Genomic DNA, 21,722 nt, shown 5'->3' with positions numbered 1-21,722 from the left:
TCACCCAGTCTGCCACTTTTTCTTACTGCGGCCAGTCTGCCAGAAGCGATATGTCACTCGTTGTGTATCTTAAGAGATTCATCGTTACTCCTTCCATAGGTTACTGGTATTCTCCGAGTCAATACCTCTCGTGACGAAAAAGTGGCTATCTTAATAGTGCAATACTTCTTCCTCCTAGTTGCTCACACAGTTTACTACTTTTTGTGTAGTTTTTGTCTGCCAGAAACTATAATTCACTAGTTGTGTATCATAAAAGAGTCATCGTTTCTCCTCCTAGGGGTTTTCGAGATTTCTTAATCCAAACCGCAAGTAACGAGGCATTGGCTACCTTAAGAGAGTCATAGTTACTCGTCCCAATTGCTCACCCAGTCTACCACTTTTTCTTACTGCGGCCAGTCTGCCAGAAGCGATATGTCACTCGTTGTGTATCTTAAGAGATTCATCGTTACTCTTTCCATAGGTTACTGGTATTCTCTGATTCAATGCCTCTCGTGACGAAAAAGTGGCTATCTTAATAGTGCAATACTTCTTCCTACGAGTTGCTCACACAGTTTACTACTTTTTGTGTACTTGCCAGTCTGCCAGAAGCGATATGTCACTAGTTGTGTATCATAAAAGGGTCATCGTTTCTCCTCCTAGGGTTTATTCGAGATTTCTTAATCCAAACCGCAAGTAACGAGGCATTGGCTACCTTAAGAGAGTCATAGTTACTCGTCCCAATTGCTCACCCAGTCTGCCACTTTTCCTTACTGCGGCCAGTCTGCCAGAAGCGATATGTCACTCGTTGTGTATCTTAAGAGATTCATCGTTACTCTTTCCATTGGTTACTGGTATTCTCTGATTCAATGCCTCTCGTGACGAAAAAGTGGCTATCTTAATAGTGCAATACTTCTTCCTCCCAGTTGCTCACACAGTTTACTACTTTTTTGTGTAGTTTTTGTCTGCCAGAAACTATAATTCACTAGTTTTGTGTCATAAAAGAACATCGTTTCTCCTCCTAGGGGTTATTCGAGACCTCTTAATGCAAACCGCAAGTAACGAGGCATTGGCTACCTTAAGAGAGTCATAGTTACTCGTCCCAATTGCTCACCCAGTCTGCCACTTTTCCTTACTGCGGCCAGTCTGCCAGAAGCGATATGTCACTCGTTGTGTATCTTAAGAGATTCATCGTTACTCTTTCCATAGGTTACTGGTATTCTCTGATTCAATGCCTCTCGTGACGAAAAAGTGGCTATCTTAATAGTGCAATACTTCTTCCTCCCAGTTGCTCACACAGTTTACTACTTTTTTGTGTAGTTTTTGTCTGCCAGAAACTATAATTCACTAGTTTTGTATAATAAAGAGTCATCGTTTCTCCTCCCAGGGGTTATTCGAGACCTCTTAATCCAAACCGCAAGTAACGAGGCATTGGCTACCTTAAGAGAGTCATAGTTACTCGTCCCAATTGCTCACCCAGTCTGCCACTTTTTCTTACTGCGGCCAGTCTGCGAGAAACGATATGTCACTCGTTGTGTATCTTAAGAGATTCATCGTTACCCCTTCCATAGGTTACTGGTATTCTCTGAGTCAATACCTCTCGTGACGAAAAAGTGGCTATCTTAATAGTGCAATACTTCTTCCTCCGAGTGGCTCACACAGTTTACTACTTTTTGTGTAGTTTTTGTCTGCCAGAAACTATAATTCACTAGTTGTGTATCATAAAAGAGTCATCGTTTCTCCTCCTAGGGGTTTTCGAGATTTCTTAATCCAAACCGCAAGTAACGAGGCATTGGTTACCTTAAGAGAGTCATAGTTACTCGTCCCAATTGCTCACCCAGTCTGCCACTTTTTCTTACTGCGGCCAGTCTGCCAGAAGCGATATGTCACTCGTTGTGTATCTTAAGAGATTCATCGTTACTCTTTCCATAGGTTACTGGTATTCTCTGATTCAATGCCTCTCGTGACGAAAAAGTGGCTATCTTAATAGTGCAATACTTCTTCCTCCGATTTTCTCACACAGTTTACTACTTTTTGTGTAGTTTTTGTCTGCCAGAAACTATAATTCACTAGCCGTGTATCATAAAAGAGTCATCGTTTCTCCTCCTAGGGGTTTTCGAGATTTCTTAATCCAAACCGCAAGTAACGAGGCATTGGCTACCTTAAGAGAGTCATAGTTACTCCTCCCCATTGCTCACCCAGTCTGCCACTTTTTCTTACTGTGGCGTCTGCCAGAAGCGATATGTCACTCGTTGTGTATCTTAAGAGATTCATCGTTACTCCTTCCATAGGTTACTGGTATTCTCTGAGTCAATACCTCTGTTGACGAAAAAGTGGCTATCTTAATAGTGCAATACTTCTTCCTCCGAGTTGCTCACACAGTTTACTACTTTTTGTGTACTTGCCAGTCTGCCAGAAGCGATATGTCATTAGTTGTGTATCATAAAAGGGTAATCGTTCCTCCTCCTAGGGGTTATTCGAGATTTCTTAATGCAAACCGCAAGTAACGAGGCATTGGCTACCTTAAGAGAGTCATAGTTACTCGTCCCAATTGCTCACCCAGTCTGCCACTTTTCCTTACTGCGGCCAGTCTGCCAGAAGCGATATGTCACTCGTTGTGTATCTTAAGAGATTCATCGTTACTCTTTCTATAGGTTACTGGTATTCTGTGATTCAATGCCTCTCGTGACGAAAAAGTGGCTATCTTAATAGTGCATACTTCTTCCTCCGAGTTGCTCACACAGTTTACTACTTTTTGTGTAGTTTTTGTCTGCCAGAAACTATAATTCACTAGCTGTGTATCATAAAAGAGTCATCGTTTCTCCTCCTAGGGGTTTTCGAGATTTCTTAATCCAAACCGCAAGTAACGAGGCATTGGCTACCTTAAGAGAGTCATAGTTACTCCTCCCCAATGCTCACCCAGTCTGCCACTTTTTCTTACTGTGGCCAGTCTGCCAGAAGCGATATGTCACTCGTTGTGTATCTTAAGAGATTCATCGTTACTCCTTCCATAGGTTACTGGTATTCTCTGAGTCAATACCTCTCTTGACGAAAAAGTGGCTATCTTAATAGTGCAATACTTCTTCCTCCAAGTTGCTCACACAGTTTACTACTTTTTGTGTACTTGCCAGTCTGCCAGAAGCGATATGTCATTAGTTGTGTATCATAAAAGGGTCATCGTTTCTCCTCCTAGGGGTTATTCGAGATTTCTTAATCCAAACCGCAAGTAACGAGGCATTGGCTACCTTAAGAGAGTAATAGTTACTCGTCCCAATTGCTCACCCAGTCTGCCACTTTTCCTTACTGCGGCCAGTCTGCCAGAAGCGATATGTCACTCGTTGTGTATCTTAAGAGATTCATCGTTACTCCTTCCATAGGTTACTGGTATTCTCTGAGTCAATACCTCTCTTGACGAAAAAGTGGCTATCTTAATGGTGCAATACATCTTCCTCCGAGTTGCTCACACAGTTTACTACTTTTTGTGTACTTGCCAGTCTGCCAGAAGCGATATGTCACTAGTTGTGTATCATAAAAGGGTCATCGTTTCTCCTCCTAGGGGTTATTCGAGATTTCTTAATCCAAACCGCAAGTAACGAGGCATTGGCTACCTTAAGAGAGTCATAGTTACTCGTCCCAATTGCTCACCCAGTCTGCCACTTTTCCTTACTGCGGCCAGTCTGCCAGAAGCGATATGTCACTCGTTGTGTATCTTAAGAGATTCATCGTTACTCTTTCCATAGGTTACTGGTATTCTCTGATTCAATGCCTCTCGTGACGAAAAAGTGGCTATCTTAATAGTGCAATACTTCTTCCTCCCAGTTGCTCACACTGTTTACTACTTTTTTTGTGTAGTTTTTGTCTGCCAGAAACTATAATTCACTAGTTTTGTGTCATAAAATAGTCATCGTTTCTCCTCCTAGGGGTTATTCGAGACCTCTTAATGCAAACCGCAAGTAACGAGGCATTGGCTACCTTAAGAGAGTCATAGTTACTCGTCCCAATTGCTCACCCAGTCTGCCACTTTTCCTTACTGCGGCCAGTCTGCCAGAAGCGATATGTCACTCGTTGTGTATCTTAAGGGATTCATCGTTACTCCTTCCATAGGTTACTGGTATTCTCTGATTCAATGCCTCTCGTGACGAAAAAGTGGCTATCTTAATAGTGCAATACTTCTTCCTCCCAGTTGCTCACACAGTTTACTACTTTTTTGTGTAGTTTTTGTCTGCCAGAAACTATAATTCACTAGTTTTGTATCATAAAAGAGTCATCGTTTCTCCTCCTAGGGGTTATTCGAGACCTCTTAATCCAAACCGCAAGTAACGAGGCATTGGCTACCTTAAGAGAGTCATAGTTACTCGTCCCAATTGCTCACCCAGTCTGCCACTTTTTCTTACTGCGGCCAGTCTGCCAGAAGCGATATGTCACTCGTTGTGTATCTTAAGAGATTCATCGTTACTCCTTCCATAGGTTACTGGTATTCTCCGAGTCAATACCTCTCGTGACGAAAAAGTGGCTATCTTAATAGTGCAATACTTCTTCCTCCTAGTTGCTCACACAGTTTACTACTTTTTGTGTAGTTTTTGTCTGCCAGAAACTATAATTCACTAGTTGTGTATCATAAAAGAGTCATCGTTTCTCCTCCTAGGGGTTTTCGAGATTTCTTAATCCAAACCGCAAGTAACGAGGCATTGGCTACCTTAAGAGAGTCATAGTTACTCGTCCCAATTGCTCACCCAGTCTACCACTTTTTCTTACTGCGGCCAGTCTGCCAGAAGCGATATGTCACTCGTTGTGTATCTTAAGAGATTCATCGTTACTCTTTCCATAGGTTACTGGTATTCTCTGATTCAATGCCTCTCGTGACGAAAAAGTGGCTATCTTAATAGTGCAATACTTCTTCCTACGAGTTGCTCACACAGTTTACTACTTTTTGTGTACTTGCCAGTCTGCCAGAAGCGATATGTCACTAGTTGTGTATCATAAAAGGGTCATCGTTTCTCCTCCTAGGGTTTATTCGAGATTTCTTAATCCAAACCGCAAGTAACGAGGCATTGGCTACCTTAAGAGAGTCATAGTTACTCGTCCCAATTGCTCACCCAGTCTGCCACTTTTCCTTACTGCGGCCAGTCTGCCAGAAGCGATATGTCACTCGTTGTGTATCTTAAGAGATTCATCGTTACTCTTTCCATTGGTTACTGGTATTCTCTGATTCAATGCCTCTCGTGACGAAAAAGTGGCTATCTTAATAGTGCAATACTTCTTCCTCCCATTTGCTCACACAGTTTACTACTTTTTTGTGTAGTTTTTGTCTGCCAGAAACTATAATTCACTAGTTTTGTGTCATAAAAGAACATCGTTTCTCCTCCTAGGGGTTATTCGAGACCTCTTAATGCAAACCGCAAGTAACGAGGCATTGGCTACCTTAAGAGAGTCATAGTTACTCGTCCCAATTGCTCACCCAGTCTGCCACTTTTCCTTACTGCGGCCAGTCTGCCAGAAGCGATATGTCACTCGTTGTGTATCTTAAGAGATTCATCGTTACTCTTTCCATAGGTTACTGGTATTCTCTGATTCAATGCCTCTCGTGACGAAAAAGTGGCTATCTTAATAGTGCAATACTTCTTCCTCCCAGTTGCTCACACAGTTTACTACTTTTTTGTGTAGTTTTTGTCTGCCAGAAACTATAATTCACTAGTTTTGTATAATAAAGAGTCATCGTTTCTCCTCCCAGGGGTTATTCGAGACCTCTTAATCCAAACCGCAAGTAACGAGGCATTGGCTACCTTAAGAGAGTCATAGTTACTCGTCCCAATTGCTCACCCAGTCTGCCACTTTTTCTTACTGCGGCCAGTCTGCGAGAAACGATATGTCACTCGTTGTGTATCTTAAGAGATTCATCGTTACCCCTTCCATAGGTTACTGGTATTCTCTGAGTCAATACCTCTCGTGACGAAAAAGTGGCTATCTTAATAGTGCAATACTTCTTCCTCCGAGTGGCTCACACAGTTTACTACTTTTTGTGTAGTTTTTGTCTGCCAGAAACTATAATTCACTAGTTGTGTATCATAAAAGAGTCATCGTTTCTCCTCCTAGGGGTTTTCGAGATTTCTTAATCCAAACCGCAAGTAACGAGGCATTGGTTACCTTAAGAGAGTCATAGTTACTCGTCCCAATTGCTCACCCAGTCTGCCACTTTTTCTTACTGCGGCCAGTCTGCCAGAAGCGATATGTCACTCGTTGTGTATCTTAAGAGATTCATCGTTACTCTTTCCATAGGTTACTGGTATTCTCTGATTCAATGCCTCTCGTGACGAAAAAGTGGCTATCTTAATAGTGCAATACTTCTTCCTCCGAGTTTCTCACACAGTTTACTACTTTTTGTGTAGTTTTTGTCTGCCAGAAACTATAATTCACTAGCCGTGTATCATAAAAGAGTCATCGTTTCTCCTCCTAGGGGTTTTCGAGATTTCTTAATCCAAACCGCAAGTAACGAGGCATTGGCTACCTTAAGAGAGTCATAGTTACTCCTCCCCATTGCTCACCCAGTCTGCCACTTTTTCTTACTGTGGCGTCTGCCAGAAGCGATATGTCACTCGTTGTGTATCTTAAGAGATTCATCGTTACTCCTTCCATAGGTTACTGGTATTCTCTGAGTCAATACCTCTGTTGACGAAAAAGTGGCTATCTTAATAGTGCAATACTTCTTCCTCCGAGTTGCTCACACAGTTTACTACTTTTTGTGTACTTGCCAGTCTGCCAGAAGCGATATGTCATTAGTTGTGTATCATAAAAGGGTAATCGTTCCTCCTCCTAGGGGTTATTCGAGATTTCTTAATCCAAACCGCAAGTAACGAGGCATTGGCTACCTTAAGAGAGTCATAGTTACTCGTCCCAATTGCTCACCCAGTCTGCCACTTTTCCTTACTGCGGCCAGTCTGCCAGAAGCGATATGTCACTCGTTGTGTATCTTAAGAGATTCATCGTTACTCTTTCCATAGGTTACTGGTATTCTCTGATTCAATGCCTCTCGTGACGAAAAAGTGGCTATCTTAATAGTGCAATACTTCTTCCTCCCATTTGCTCACACAGTTTACTACTTTTTTGTGTAGTTTTTGTCTGCCAGAAACTATAATTCACTAGCTTTGTATCATAAAAGAGTCATCGTTTCTCCTCCTAGGGGTTATTCGAGACCTCTTAATGCAAACCGCAAGTAACGAGGCATTGGCTACCTTAAGAGAGTCATAGTTACTCGTCCCAATTGCTCACCCAGTCTGCCACTTTTTCTTACTGCGGCCAGTCTGCCAGAAGCGATATGTCACTCGTTGTGTATCTTAAGAGATTCATCGTTACCCCTTCCATAGGTTACTGGTATTCTCTGAGTCAATACCTCTCGTGACGAAAAAGTGGCTATCTTAATAGTGCAATACTTCTTCCTCCGAGTGGCTCACACAGTTTACTACTTTTTGTGTAGTTTTTGTCTGCCAGAAACTATAATTCACTAGTTGTGTATCATAAAAGAGTCATCGTTTCTCCTCCTAGGGGTTTTCGAGATTTCTTAATCCAAACCGCAAGTAACGAGGCATTGGTTACCTTAAGAGAGTCATAGTTACTCGTCCCAATTGCTCACCCAGTCTGCCACTTTTTCTTACTGCGGCCAGTCTGCCAGAAGCGATATGTCACTCGTTGTGTATCTTAAGAGATTCATCGTTACTCTTTCCATAGGTTACTGGTATTCTCTGATTCAATGCCTCTCGTGACGAAAAAGTGGCTATCTTAATAGTGCAATACTTCTTCCTCCGAGTTTCTCACACAGTTTACTACTTTTTGTGTAGTTTTTGTCTGCCGGAAACTATAATTCACTAGCCGTGTATCATAAAAGAGTCATCGTTTCTCCTCCTAGGGGTTTTCGAGATTTCTTAATCCAAACCGCAAGTAACGAGGCATTGGCTACCTTAAGAGAGTCATAGTTACTCCTCCCCATTGCTCACCCAGTCTGCCACTTTTTCTTACTGTGGCGTCTGCCAGAAGCGATATGTCACTCGTCGTGTATCTTAAGAGATTCATCGTTACTCCTTCCATAGGTTACTGGTATTCTCTGAGTCAATACCTCTGTTGACGAAAAAGTGGCTATCTTAATAGTGCAATACTTCTTCCTCCGAGTTGCTCACACAGTTTACTACTTTTTGTGTACTTGCCAGTCTGCCAGAAGCGATATGTCATTAGTTGTGTATCATAAAAGGGTAATCGTTTCTCCTCCTAGGGGTTATTCGAGATTTCTTAATCCAAACCGCAAGTAACGAGGCATTGGCTACCTTAAGAGAGTCATAGTTACTCGTCCCAATTGCTCACCCAGTCTGCCACTTTTCCTTACTGCGGCCAGTCTGCCAGAAGCGATATGTCACTCGTTGTGTATCTTAAGAGATTCATCGTTACTCTTTCCATAGGTTACTGGTATTCTCTGATTCAATGCCTCTCGTGACGAAAAAGTGGCTATCTTAATAGTGCAATACTTCTTCCTCCCATTTGCTCACACAGTTTACTACTTTTTTGTGTAGTTTTTGTCTGCCAGAAACTATAATTCACTAGTTTTGTGTCATAAAAGAGTCATCGTTTCTCCTCCTAGGGGTTATTCGAGACCTCTTAATGCAAACCGCAAGTAACGAGGCATTGGCTACCTTAAGAGAGTCATAGTTACTCGTCCCAATTGCTCACCCAGTCTGCCACTTTTTCTTACTGCGGCCAGTCTGCCAGAAGCGATATGTCACTCGTTGTGTATCTTAAGAGATTCATCGTTACTCTTTCCATAGGTTACTGGTATTCTCTGATTCAATGCCTCTCGTGACGAAAAAGTGGCTATCTTAATAGTGCAATACTTCTTCCTCCGAGTTTCTCACACAGTTTACTACTTTTTGTGTAGTTTTTGTCTGCCAGAAACTATAATTCACTAGCCGTGTATCATAAAAGAGTCATCGTTTCTCCTCCTAGGGGTTTTCGAGATTTCTTAATCCAAACCGCAAGTAACGAGGCATTGGCTACCTTAAGAGAGTCATAGTTACTCCTCCCCATTGCTCACCCAGTCTGCCACTTTTTCTTACTGTGGCGTCTGCCAGAAGCGATATGTCACTCGTCGTGTATCTTAAGAGATTCATCGTTACTCCTTCCATAGGTTACTGGTATTCTCTGAGTCAATACCTCTGTTGACGAAAAAGTGGCTATCTTAATAGTGCAATACTTCTTCCTCCGAGTTGCTCACACAGTTTACTACTTTTTGTGTACTTGCCAGTCTGCCAGAAGCGATATGTCATTAGTTGTGTATCATAAAAGGGTAATCGTTTCTCCTCCTAGGGGTTATTCGAGATTTCTTAATCCAAACCGCAAGTAACGAGGCATTGGCTACCTTAAGAGAGTCATAGTTACTCGTCCCAATTGCTCACCCAGTCTGCCACTTTTCCTTACTGCGGCCAGTCTGCCAGAAGCGATATGTCACTCGTTGTGTATCTTAAGAGATTCATCGTTACTCTTTCCATAGGTTACTGGTATTCTCTGATTCAATGCCTCTCGTGACGAAAAAGTGGCTATCTTAATAGTGCAATACTTCTTCCTCCCATTTGCTCACACAGTTTACTACTTTTTTGTGTAGTTTTTGTCTGCCAGAAACTATAATTCACTAGTTTTGTGTCATAAAAGAGTCATCGTTTCTCCTCCTAGGGGTTATTCGAGACCTCTTAATGCAAACCGCAAGTAACGAGGCATTGGCTACCTTAAGAGAGTCATAGTTACTCGTCCCAATTGCTCACCCAGTCTGCCACTTTTCCTTACTGCGGCCAGTCTGCCAGAAGCGATATGTCACTCGTTGTGTATCTTAAGAGATTCATCGTTACTCTTTCCATAGGTTACTGGTATTCTCTGATTCAATGCCTCTCGTGACGAAAAAGTGGCTATATTAATAGTGCAATACTTCTTCCTCCCAGTTGCTCACACAGTTTACTACTTTTTTGTGTAGTTTTTGTCTGCCAGAAACTATAATTCACTAGTTTTGTATCATAAAAGAGTCATCATTTCTCCTCCTAGGGGTTATTCGAGACCTCTTAATCCAAACCGCAAGTAACGAGGCATTGGCTACCTTAAGAGAGTCATAGTTACTCGTCCCAATTGCTCACCCAGTCTGCCACTTTTTCTTACTGCGGCCAGTCTGCCAGAAGCGATATGTCACTCGTTGTGTATCTTAAGAGATTCATCGTTACTCTTTCCATAGGTTACTGGTATTCTCTGATTCAATGCCTCTCGTGACGAAAAAGTGGCTATCTTAATAGTGCAATACTTCTTCCTCCCAGTTGCTCACACAGTTTACTACTTTTTTGTGTAGTTTTTGTCTGCCAGAAACTATAATTCACTAGTTTTGTATCATAAAAGAGTCATCGTTTCTCCTCCTAGGGGTTATTCGAGACCTCTTAATCCAAACCGCAAGTAACGAGGCATTGGCTACCTTAAGAGAGTCATAGTTACTCGTCCCAATTGCTCACCCAGTCTGCCACTTTTTCTTACTGCGGCCAGTCTGCCAGAAGCGATATGTCACTCGTTGTGTATCTTAAGAGATTCATCGTTACTCCTTCCATAGGTTACTGGTATTCTCGGAGTCAATACCTCTCATGACGAAAAAGTGGCTATCTTAATAGTGCAATACTTCTTCCTCCCAGTTGCTCACACAGTTTACTACTTTTTTGTGTAGTTTTTGTCTGCCAGAAACTATAATTCACTAGCTGTGTATCATAAAAGAGTCATCGTTTCTCCTCCTAGGGGTTATTCGAGATTTCTTAATCCAAACCGCAAGTAACGAGGCATTGGCTACCTTAAGAGAGTCATAGTTACTCGTCCCAATTGCTCACCCAGTCTGCCACTTTTCCTTACTGCGGCCAGTCTGCCAGAAGCGATATGTCACTCGTTGTGTATCTTAAGAGATTCATCGTTACTCCTTCCATAGGTTACTGGTATTCTCTGAGTCAATACCTCTCGTGACGAAAAAGTGGCTATCTTAATAGTGCAATACTTCTTCCTCCCAGTTGCTCACACAGTTTACTACTTTTTTTGTGTAGTTTTTGTCTGCCAGAAACTATAATTCACTATTTTTGTGTCATAAAAGAGTCATCGTTTCTCCTCCTAGGGGTTATTCGAGACCTCTTAATCCAAACCGCAAGTAACGAGGCATTGGCTACCTTAAGAGAGTCATAGTTACTCGTCCCAATTGCTCACCCAGTCTGCCACTTTTCCTTACTGCGGCCAGTCTGCCAGAAGCGATATGTCACTCGTTGTGTATCTTAAGAGATTCATCGTTACTCCTTCCATAGGTTACTGGTATTCTCTGTGTCAATACCTCTCTTGACGAAAAAGTGGCTATCTTAATAGTGCAATAATTCTTCCTCCGAGTTGCTCACACAGTTTACTACTTTTTGTGTACTTGCCAGTCTGCCAGAAGCTATATGTCACTAGTTGTGTATCATAAAAGGGTCATCGTTTCTCCTCCTAGGGGTTATTCGAGATTTCTTAATCCAAACCGCAAGTAACGAGGCATTGGCTACCTTAAGAGAGTCATAGTTACTCGTCCCAATTGCTCACCCAGTCTGCCACTTTTCCTTACTGCGGCCAGTCTGCCAGAAGCGATATGTCACTCGTTGTGTATCTTAAGAGATTCATCGTTACTCTTTCCATAGGTTACTGGTATTCTCTGATTCAATGCCACTCGTGACGAAAAAGTGGCTATCTTAATAGTGCAATACTTCTTCCTCCGAGTTGCTCACACAGTTTACTACTTTTTGTGTAGTTTTTGCCTGCCACAAACTATAATTCACTAGCTGTGTATCATAAAAGAGTCATCGTTTCTCCTCCTAGGGGTTTTCGAGATTTCTTAATCCAAACCGCAAGTAACGAGGCATTGGCTACCTTAAGAGAGTCATAGTTACTCCTCCCCATTGCTCACCCAGTCTGCCACTTTTTCTTACTGTGGCCAGTCTGCCAGAAGCGATATGTCCCTCGTTGTGTATCTTAAGAGATTCATCGTTACTCCTTCCATAGGTTACTGGAATTCTCTGAGTCAATACCTCTCGTGACGAAAAAGTGGCTATCTTAATAGTGCAATACTTCTTCCTCCCAGTTGCTCACACAGTTTACTACTTTTTTGTGTAGTTTTTGTCTGCCAGAAACTATAATTCACTAGTTTTGTGTCATAAAAGAGTCATCGTTTCTCCTCCTAGGGGTTATTCGAGACCTCTTAATGCAAACCGCAAGTAACGAGGCATTGGCTACCTTAAGAGAGTCATAGTTACTCGTCCCAATTGCTCACCCAGTCTGCCACTTTTCCTTACTGCGGCCAGTCTGCCAGAAGCGATATGTCACTCGTTGTGTATCTTAAGAGATTCATCGTTACTCTTTCCATAGGTTACTGGTATTCTCTGATTCAATGCCTCTCGTGACGAAAAAGTGGCTATCTTAATAGTGCAATACTTCTTCCTCCCAGTTGCTCACACAGTTTACTACTTTTTTGTGTAGTTTTTGTCTGCCAGAAACTATAATTCACTAGTTTTGTATCATAAAAGAGTCATCGTTTCTCCTCCTAGGGGTTATTCGAGACCTCTTAATCCAAACCGCAAGTAACGAGGCATTGGCTACCTTAAGAGAGTCATAGTTACTCGTCCCAATTGCTCACCCTGTCTGCCACTATTTCTTACTGCGGCCAGTCTGCCAGAAGCGATATGTCACTCGTTGTGTATCTTAAGAGACTCATCGTTACTCCTTCCATAGGTTACTGGTATTCTCTGAGTCAATACCTCTCGTGACGAAAAAGTGGCTATCTTAATAGTGCAATACTTCTTCCTCCGAGTTGCTCACACAGTTTACTACTTTTTGTGTAGTTTTTGTCTGCCAGAAACTATAATTAACTAGTTGTGTATCATAAAAGAGTCATCGTTTCTCCTCCTAGGGGTTTTCGAGATTTCTTAATCCAAACCGCAAGTAATGAGGCATTGGCTACCTTAAGAGAGTCATAGTTACTCGTCCCAATTGCTCACCCAGTCTGCCACTTTTTCTTACTGTGGCCAGTCTGCCAGAAGCGATATGTCACTCGTTGTGTATCTTAAGAGATTCATCGTTACTCTTTCCATAGGTTACTGGTATTCTCTGATTCAATGCCTCTCGTGACGAAAAAGTGGCTATCTTAATAGTGCAATACTTCTTCCTCCCAGTTGCTCACACAGTTTACTACTTTTTGTGTAGTTTTTGTCTGCCAGAAACTATAATTCACTTGCTGTGTATCATAAAAGAATCATCGTTTCTCCTCCTAGGGGTTTTCGAGATTTCTTAATCCAAACCGCAAGTAACGAGGCATTGGCTACCTTAAGAGAGTCATAGTTACTTGTCCCAATTGCTCACCCAGTCTGCCACTTTTCCTTACTGCGGCCAGTCTGCCAGAAGCGATATGTCACTCGTTGTGTATCTTAAGAGATTCATCGTTACTCCTTCCATAGGTTACTGGTATTCTTTGAGTCAATACCTCTCTTGACGAAAAAGTGGCTATCTTAATAGTGCAATACTTCTTCCTCCGAGTTGCTCACACAGTTTACTACCTTTTGTGTACTTGCCAGTCTGCCAGAAGCGATATGTCACTAGTTGTGTATCATAAAAGGGTCATCGTTTCTCCTCCTAGGGGTTATTCGAGATTTCTTAATCCAAACCGCAAGTAACGAGGCATTGGCTACCTTAAGAGAGTCATAGTTACTCGTCCCAATTGCTCACCCAGTCTGCCACTTTTCCTTACTGCGGCCAGTCTGCCAGAAGCGATATGTCACTCGTTGTGTATCTTAAGAGATTCATCGTTACTCTTTCCATCGGTTACTGGTATTCTCTGATTCAATGCCTCTCGTGACGAAAAAGTGGCTATCTTAATAGTGCAATACTTCTTCCTCCCAGTTGCTCACACAGTTTACTACTTTTTTGTGTAGTTTTTGTCTGCCAGAAACTATAATTCACTAGTTTTGTGTCATAAAAGAACATCGTTTCTCCTCCTAGGTGTTATTCGAGACCTCTTAATGCAAACCGCAAGTAACGAGGCATTGGCTACCTTAAGAGAGTCATAGTTACTCGTCCCAATTGCTCACCCAGTCTGCCACTTTTCCTTACTGCGGCCAGTCTGCCAGAAGCGATATGTCACTCGTTGTGTATCTTAAGAGATTCATCGTTACTCTTTCCATAGGTTACTGGTATTCTCTGATTCAATGCCTCTCGTGACGAAAAAGTGGCTATCTTAATAGTGCAATACTTCTTCCTCCCAGTTGCTCACACAGTTTACTACTTTTTTGTGTAGTTTTTGTCTGCCAGAAACTATAATTCACTAGTTTTGTGTCATAAAAGAGTCATCGTTTCTCCTCCTAGGGGTTATTCGAGACCTCTTAATGCAAACCGCAAGTAACGAGGCATTGGCTACCTTAAGAGAGTCATAGTTACTCGTCCCAATTGCTCACTCAGTCTGCCACTTTTCCTTACTGCGGCCAGTCTGCCAGAAGCGATATGTCACTCGTTGTGTATCTTAAGAGATTCATCGTTACTCTTTCCATAGGTTACTGGTATTCTCTGATTTAATGCCTCTCGTGACGAAAAAGTGGCTATCTTAATAGTGCAATACTTCTTCCTCCCAGTTGCTCACACAGTTTACTACTTTTTTGTGTAGTTTTTGTCTGCCAGAAACTATAATTCACTAGTTTTGTATCATAAAGAGTCATCGTTTCTCCTCCTAGGGGTTATTCGAGACCTCTTAATCCAAACCGCAAGTAACGAGGCATTGGCTACCTTAAGAGAGTCATAGTTACTCGTCCCAATTGCTCACCCAGTCTGCCACTTTTTCTTACTGCGGCCAGTCTGCCAGAAGCGATATGTCACTCGTTGTGTATCTTAAGAGATTCATCGTTACCCCTTCCAAGGGTTACTGGTATTCTCTGAGTCAATACCTCTCGTGACGAAAAAGTGGCTATCTTAATAGTGCAATACTTCTTCCTCCGAGTTGCTCACACAGTTTACTACTTTTTGTGTGGTTTTTGTCTGCCAGAAACTATAATTCACTAGTTGTGTATCATAAAAGAGTCATCGTTTCTCCTCCTAGGGGTTTTCGAGATTTCTTAATCCAAACCGCAAGTAACGAGGCATTGGCTACCTTAAGAGAGTCATAGTTACTCCTCCCCATTGCTCACCCAGTCTGCCACTTTTTCTTACTGTGGCGTCTTCCAGAAGCGATATGTCACTCGTTGTGTATCTTAAGAGATTCATCGTTACTCCTTCCATAGGTTACTGGTATTCTCTGAGTCAATACCTCTCTTGACGAAAAAGTGGCTATCTTAATAGTGCAATACTTCTTCCTCCGAGTTGCTCACACAGTTTACTACTTTTTGTGTACTTGCCAGTCTGCCAGAAGCGATATGTCATTAGTTGTGTATCATAAAAGGGTCATCGTTTCTCCTCCTAGGGGTTATTCGAGATTTCTTAATCCAAACCGCAAGCAACGAGGCATTGGCTACCTTAAGAGAGTCATAGTTACTCGTCCCAATTGCTCACCCAGTCTGCCACTTTTCCTTACTGCGGCCAGTCTGCCAGAAGCGATATGTCACTCGTTGTGTATCTTAAGAGATTCATCGTTACTCTTTCCATAGGTTACTGATATTCTCTGATTCAATGCCTCTCGTGACGAAAAAGTGGCTATCTTAATAGTGCAATACTTCTTCCTCCCATTTGCTCACACAGTTTACTACTTTTTTGTGTAGTTTTTGTCTGCCAGAAACTATAATTCACTAGTTTTGTATCATAAAAGAGTCATCGTTTCTCCTCCTAGGGGTTATTCGAGACCTCTTAATGCAAACCGCAAGTAACGAGGCATTGGCTACCTTAAGAGAGTCATAGTTACTCGTCCCAATTGCTCACCCAGTCTGCCACTTTTCCTTACTGCGGCCAGTCTGCCAGAAGCGATATGTCACTCGTTGTGTATCTTAAGAGATTCATCGTTACTCTTTCCATAGGTTACTGGTATTCTCTGATTCAATGCCTCTCGTGACGAAAAAGTGGCTATCTTAATAGTGCAATACTTCTTCCTCCCAGTTGCTCACACTGTTTACTACTTTTTTGTGTAGTTTTTGTCTGCCAGAAACTATAATTCACTAGTTTTGTGTCATAAAAGAGTCATCGTTTCTCCTCCTAGGGGTTATTCGAGACCTCTTAATGCAAACCGCAAGTAACGAGGCATTGGCTACCTTAAGAGAGTCATAGTTACTCGTCCCAATTGCTCACCCAGTCTGCCACTTTTCCTTACTGCGGCCAGTCTGCCAGAAGCGATATGTCACTCGTTGTGTATCTTAAGAGATTCATCGTTACTCTTTCCATAGGTTACTGGTATTCTCTGATTCAATGCCTCTCGTGACGAAAAAGTGGCTATCTTAATAGTGCAATACTTCTTCCTCCCAGTTGCTCACACAGTTTACTACTTTTTTGTGTAGTTTTTGTCTGCCAGAAACTATAATTCACTAGTTTTGTGTCATAAAAGAGTCATCGTTTCTCCTCCTAGGGGTTATTCGAGACCTCTTAATGCAAACCGCAAGTAACGAGGCATTGGCTACCTTAAGAGAGTCATAGTTACTCGTCCCAATTGCTCACTCAGTCTGCCACTTTTCCTTACTGCGGCCAGTCTGCCAGAAGCGATATGTCACTCGTTGTGTATCTTAAGAGATTCATCGTTACTCTTTCCATAGGTTACTGGTATTCTCTGATTCAATGCCTCTCGTGACGAAAAAGTGGCTATCTTAATAGTGCAATACTTCTTCCTCCGAGTTGCTCACACAGTTTACTACTTTTTGTGTAGTTTTTGTCTGCCAGAAACTATAATTCACTAGTTGTGTATCATAAAAGAGTCATCGTTTCTCCTCCTAGGGGTTTTCGAGATTTCTTAATCCATACCGCAAGTAACGAGGCATTGGCTACCTTAAGAGGGTCATAGTTACTCGTCCCAATTGCTCACCCAGTCTGCCACTTTTTCTTACTGCGGCCAGTCTGCCAGAAGCGATATGTCACTCGTTGTGTATCTTAAGAGATTCATCGTTACTCTTTCCATAGGTTACTGGTATTCTCTGATTCAATGCCTCTCGTGACGAAAAAGTGGCTATCTTAATAGTGCAATACTTCTTCCTCCGAGTTTCTCACACAGTTTACTACTTTTTGTGTAGTTTTTGTCTGCCAGAAACTATAATTCACTAGCTGTGTATCATAAAAGAGTCATCGTTTCTCCTCCTAGGGGTTTTCGAGATTTCTTAATCCAAACCGCAAGTAACGAGGCATTGGCTACCTTAAGAGAGTCATAGTTACTCCTCCCCATTGCTCACCCAGTCTGCCACTTTTTCTTACTGTGGCGTCTGCCAGAAGCGATATGTCACTCGTTGTGTATCTTAAGAGATTCATCGTTACTCCTTCCATAGGTTACTGGTATTCTCTGAGTCAATACCTCTCTTGACGAAAAAGTGGCTATCTTAATAGTGCAATACTTCTTCCTCCGAGTTGCTCACACAGTTTACTACTTTTTGTGTACTTGCCAGTCTGCCAGAAGCGATATGTCATTAGTTGTGTATCATAAAAGGGTCATCGTTTCTCCTCCTAGGGGTTATTCGAGATTTCTTAATCCAAACCGCAAGCAACGAGGCATTGGCTACCTTAAGAGAGTCATAGTTACTCGTCCCAATTGCTCACCCGGTCTGCCACTTTTCCTTACTGCGGCCAGTCTGCCAGAAGCGATATGTCACTCGTTGTGTATCTTAAGAGGTTCATCGTTACTCTTTCCATAGGTTACTGGTATTCTCTGATTCAATGCCTCTCGTGACGAAAAAGTGGCTATCTTAATAGTGCAATACTTCTTCCTCCCATTTGCTCACACAGTTTACTACTTTTTTGTGTAGTTTTTGTCTGCCAGAAACTATAATTCACTAGTTTTGTATCATAAAAGAGTCATCGTTTCTCCTCCTAGGGGTTATTCGAGACCTCTTAATGCAAACCGCAAGTAACGAGGCATTGGCTACCTTAAGAGAGTCATAGTTACTCGTCCCAATTGCTCACCCAGTCTGCCACTTTTCCTTACTGCGGCCAGTCTGCCAGAAGCGATATGTCACTCGTTGTGTATCTTAAGAGATTCATCGTTACTCTTTCCATAGGTTACTGGTATTCTCTGATTCAATGCCTCTCGTGACGAAAAAGTGGCTATCTTAATAGTGCAATACTTCTTCCTCCCAGTTGCTCACACAGTTTACTACTTTTTTGTGTAGTTTTTGTCTGCCAGAAACTATAATTCACTAGTTTTGTGTCATGAAAGAGTCATCGTTTCTCCTCCTAGGGGTTATTCGAGACCTCTTAATGCAAACCGCAAGTAACGAGGCATTGGCTACCTTAAGAGAGTCATAGTTACTCGTCCCAATTGCTCACCCAGTCTGCCACTTTTCCTTACTGCGGCCAGTCTGCCAGAAGCGATATGTCACTCGTTGTGTATCTTAAGAGATTCATCGTTACTCTTTCCATAGGTTACTGGTATTCTCTGATTCAATGCCTCTCGTGACGAAAAAGTGGCTATCTTAATAGTGCAATACTTCTTCCTCCCAGTTGCTCACACAGTTTACTACTTTTTTGTGTAGTTTTTGTCTGCCAGAAACTATAATTCACTAGTTTTGTATCATAAAAGAGTCATCGTTTCTCCTCCTAGGGGTTATTCGAGACCTCTTAATCCAAACCGCAAGTAACGAGGCATTGGCTACCTTAAGAGAGTCATAGTTACTCGTCCCAATTGCTCACCCAGTCTGCCACTTTTTCTTACTGCGGCCAGTCTGCCAGAAGCGATATGTCACTCGTTGTGTATCTTAAGAGATTCATCGTTACTCCTTCCATAGGTTACTGGTATTCTCTGAGTCAATACCTCTCGTGACGAAAAAGTGGCTATCTTAATAGTGCAATACTTCTTCCTCCGAGTTGCTCACACAGTTTACTACTTTTTGTGTACTTGCCAGTCTGCCAGAAGCGATATGTCATTAGTTGTGTATCATAAAAGGGTCATCGTTTCTCCTCCTAGGGGTTATTCGAGATTTCTTAATCCAAACCGCAAGTAACGAGGCATTGGCTACCTTAAGAGAGTCATAGTTACTCGTCCCAATTGCTCACCCAGTCTGCCACTTTTCCTTACTGCGGCCAGTCTGCCAGAAGCGATATGTCACTCGTTGTGTATCTTAAGAGATTCATCGTTACTCTTTCCATAGGTTACTGGTATTCTCTGATTCAATGCCTCTCGTGACGAAAAAGTGGCTATCTTAATAGTGCAATACTTCTTCCTCCCAGTTGCTCACACAGTTTACTACTTTTTTGTGTAGTTTTTGTCTGCCAGAAACTATAATTCACTAGTTTTGTGTCATAAAAGAGTCATCGTTTCTCCTCCTAGGGGTTATTCGAGACCTCTTAATGCAAACCGCAAGTAACGAGGCATTGGCTACCTTAAGAGAGTCATAGTTACTCGTCCCAATTGCTCACCCAGTCTGCCACTTTTCCTTACTGCGGCCAGTCTGCCTGAAGCGATATGTCACTCGTTGTGTATCTTAAGAGATTCATCGTTACTCTTTCCATAGGTTACAGGTATTCTCTGATTCAATGCCTCTCGTGACGAAAAAGTGGCTATCTTAATAGTGCAATACTTCTTCCTCCCAGTTGCTCACACAGTTTACTACTTTTTTGTGTAGTTTTTGTCTGCCAGAAACTATAATTCACTAGTTTTGTATCATAAAAGAGTCATCGTTTCTCCTCCTAGGGGTTATTCGAGACCTCTTAATCCAAACCGCAAGTAACGAGGCATTGGCTACCTTAAGAGAGTCATAGTTACTCGTCCCAATTGCTCACCAGTCTGCCACTTTTTCTTACTGCGGCCAGTCTGCCAGAAGCGATATGTCACTCGTTGTGTATCTTAAGAGATTCATCGTTACCCCTTCCATAGGTTACTGGTATTCTCTGAGTCAATACCTCTCGTGACGAAAAAGTGGCTATCTTAATAGTGCAATACTTCTTCCTCCGAGTTGCTCACACAGTTTACTACTTTTTGTGTACTTGCCAGTCTGCCAGAAGCGATATGTCATTAGTTGTGTATCATAAAAGGGTCATCGTTTCTCCTCCTAGGGGTTATTCGAGATTTCTTAATCCAAACCGCAAGTAACGAGGCATTGGCTACCTTAAGAGAGTCATAGTTACTCGTCCCAATTGCTCACCCAGTCTGCCACTTTTCCTTACTGCGGCCAGTCTGCCAGAAGCGATATGTCACTCGTTGTGTATCTTAAGAGATTCATCGTTACTCTTTCCATAGGTTACTGGTATTCTCTGATTCAATGCCTCTCGTGACGAAAAAGTGGCTATCTTAATAGTGCAATACTTCTTCCTCCCAGTTGCTCACACAGTTTACTACTTTTTTGTGTAGTTTTTGTCTGCCAGAAACTATAATTCACTAGTTTTGTGTCATAAAAGAGTCATCGTTTCTCCTCCTAGGGGTTATTCGAGACCTCTTAATGCAAACCGCAAGTAACGAGGCATTGGCTACCATAAGAGAGTCATAGTTACTCGTCCCAATTGCTCACCCAGTCTGCCACTTTTCCTTACTGCGGCCAGTCTGCCTGAAGCGATATGTCACTCGTTGTGTATCTTAAGAGATTCATCGTTACTCTTTCCATAGGTTACAGGTATTCTCTGATTCAATGCCTCTCGTGACGAAAAAGTGGCTATCTTAATAGTGCAATACTTCTTCCTCCCAGTTGCTCACACAGTTTACTACTTTTTTGTGTAGTTTTTGTCTGCCAGAAACTATAATTCACTAGTTTTGTATCATAAAAGAGTCATCGTTTCTCCTCCTAGGGGTTATTCGAGACCTCTTAATCCAAACCGCAAGTAACGAGGCATTGGCTACCTTAAGAGAGTCATAGTTACTCGTCCCAATTGCTCACCAGTCTGCCACTTTTTCTTACTGCGGCCAGTCTGCCAGAGGCGATATGTCACTCGTTGTGTATCTTAAGAGATTCATCGTTACCCCTTCCATAGGTTACTAGTATTCTCTGAGTCAATACCTCTCGTGACGAAAAAGTGGCTATCTTAATAGTGCAATACTTCTTCCTCCGAGTTGCTCACACAGTTTACTACTTTTTGTGTAGTTTTTGTCTGCCAGAAACTATAATTCACTAGTTGTGTATCATAAAAGAGTCATCGTTTCTCCTCCTAGGGGTTTTCGAGATTTCTTAATCCAAACCGCAAGTAACGAGGCATTGGCTACCTTAAGAGAGTCATAGTTACTCGTCCCAATTGCTCACCCAGTCTGCCACTTTTTCTTACTGCGGCCAGTCTGCCACAAGCGATATGTCACTCGTTGTGTATCTTAAGAGATTCATCGTTACTCTTTCCATAGGTTACTGGTATTCTCTGATTCAATGCCTCTCGTGACGAAAAAGTGGCTATCTTAATAGTGCAATACTTCTTCCTCCGAGTTGCTCACACAGTTTACTACTTTTTGTGTAGTTTTTGTCTGCCAGAAACTATAATTCACTAGCTGTGTATCATAAAAGAGTCATCGTTTCTCCTCCTAGGGGTTTTCGAGATTTCTTAATCCAAACCGCAAGTAACGAGGCATTGGCTACCTTAAGAGAGTCATAGTTACTCCTCCCCAT

The sequence above is a fragment of the Schistocerca gregaria genome, chromosome 1 (assembly GCF_023897955.1).
Source record: "Schistocerca gregaria isolate iqSchGreg1 chromosome 1, iqSchGreg1.2, whole genome shotgun sequence".
NCBI classification, from domain to species: domain Eukaryota; kingdom Metazoa; phylum Arthropoda; class Insecta; order Orthoptera; family Acrididae; genus Schistocerca; species Schistocerca gregaria.
The sequence above is the reverse complement of the archived record's forward strand: the minus strand, read 5'-3'. Positions refer to the sequence as shown.